Source organism: Mandrillus leucophaeus, unplaced genomic scaffold, assembly GCF_000951045.1.
Source record: "Mandrillus leucophaeus isolate KB7577 unplaced genomic scaffold, Mleu.le_1.0 Scaffold168, whole genome shotgun sequence".
Taxonomy (NCBI): Eukaryota; Metazoa; Chordata; class Mammalia; order Primates; family Cercopithecidae; genus Mandrillus; species Mandrillus leucophaeus.
Window position 1 is genome coordinate 134,090 of NW_012101676.1, and position 2,271 is coordinate 136,360.

Sequence of the window (2,271 nt, forward strand, 5' to 3'; positions counted from 1 at the left end):
GTCTCGATCTCCTGACCTCGTGATCCGCCCGTCTCGGCCTCCCAAAGTGCTGGGATTACAGGCTTGAGCCACCGCGCCCGGCCAGAACCAACAACTTTTAAGATTTTGACAGCTTTGTTTCCATTTTTTAAATAAAAGAAAGCATTGTAAAGTTGAAGTCTTCATTTCTTTTCTCCGCTCAAGTTCCCTCCTTCCCTCTAATATAAGCAACAGCTGTCATGAATTTGGTGTGTGATATTGCATTCTATGTCTATACTTATATAAAGTATGTGATCATTTTAGGTTCTGTGGGATTTTGATTATTTATAAATATGGTATCACAATGTATATATAGTTCTGCAACTTGTTTTTTTTTCACTCCACACTGCTTTTGAATTCTTTCTACCGTCATTTATCCTTTACAACTACAGAGCTAGTTCATTAAGTTAACTACTGTGTATATTCCATCATTTGGATATCTACCTTTTATTTTCCTACCCCTCGACGGGACATTTGGGGTTTTTCTCAATTTTTTCACTACTGTAAACAATGCTGAAATGATCATTGTAACTGCAACATTTTTATTAGGTATTTTATGCACAAATTTTAAAGTCCATTAAATCTATTTTATAATATTTTTCATTCCACATGTGTTTTTAACATTATGTTTACATCTTTGGAGGCAGAGCAGGGGCAGGATCTTTAAACACACAACAAAAAAAGATTAGCAGCCATGTGACTTGGGGTTGGGGTGGAGGAAGTGTAGTCAGCTTAAGAGTGGAAACAAGGCCAAGCATGGTGGTGCGCGCCTGTATTCCCAGCTACCCTAGAGGCTGAGGCAGGAGGATGGCTTGCGCCCAGGAGTTCAAGGCTGATGTGGGCTGCAGTAAGTTATGATTGTGCCACTGCACTCCAGCCTGGGCAACGTCTGTAAGAAAAAAAGGAAAAAATGTGGAAAGGTACATAGGTAATGCCAGTAGAGCTCAATTGCAGAATATTGGCTGGAGACTTATTTTGCTCCTAGTACTGTGCAAGATATCTGGGTAGCATACAAGATACTATCGGAAAAAAAAAAAAAAGAAGATACTATCGAAAAATGAAATTGAATTCTAAGCTGCACAATGGTTTCTTTTTTTCTTTTTCTTTTTTTTTGCACACTTCTGCTGGCAGGAAGGGATTACAGTTTGATTATCAGAGCCCAAAGAAGAGAGAAAACAGAGATCTGAGAAGATTCCCTGGAAGAGCAGAGGCCTTAAGAGACTGAAAGAGAGGAAGGAGGGGAGGAGGATGGACCAGGGACTGAAGGCTGGGTGAGACTGTCAAAATAGTGCACAGATAATGACCTTTATTACTGTTTCCCATGAGAGTAAAATTTAAAAATTTCACAAGAGTTTGTCAATTAAAGAGGAAATTGAGTTGACTTTAAAAACTATATTGACCCTCGGCATCACTTGCCACAGACGTAGGTGGTAAGAAGTACGATGTTAGGAGAGCCAGAAGTAGATTGAGTATTTGGCTTCCAGTCTATTATTTCTACTCTGAATCTTTGCACAATCCCTGCTTCTGTGCCTGTACCAGATCCAAAGTCCTCAAATGGATACTGGAGCTGTTCAAAACTCACGACCTCACTTGCTAGTATATATAGTACTATACTATTTCCTACACCAGAAAACACTTATCAGAAACAAAATATACACGGGGAGGGGAGGTTGATTACATTAAATCAGATTAAATTTGGGTGTGCATCACACGTTCTTTTTTGTTTTTTGAGACGGAGTTTGGCTCGTTGCCCAGGCTGGAGTGCAGTGATGCGATCTCAGCTCACTGCAACCTCCGCCTCCTGGGTTCCAGCGATTCTCCTGCCTCAGTCTCCTGAAGAGCTGGGATTATAGGCATGCGCCACCACGCCTGGCTAATTTTGTATTTTTAGTAGAGACGGGGTTTCTCCATGTTGGTTAGGCTGGTCTCGAACTCCCGACCTCAGGTGATCCGCCCGCCTAAACCTCTCCAAGTGCTGGGATTACAGGCGCGAGCCACCGCTCCTGGCAGACAGTTCTTCTTAATTGTTTGATTCCACTGTCCCAATAGCCGTCTGTCCTTTCCTGCCCCTATTTTTACTGTCCCGCCCCTAGTTGGTAACTTGGTGGATCCTTCAGGCCTGCTTTTTTTCCCCCCACCAAGACTGGTATGAGATACTTAAGAATAGTGACTTTAACAACAGTTACCAACTTTTAATACAAGTGCAGTCGAGAGGGCAAATACTCAAGTTTGGGGGCGGCTAGCAGAGAGTCA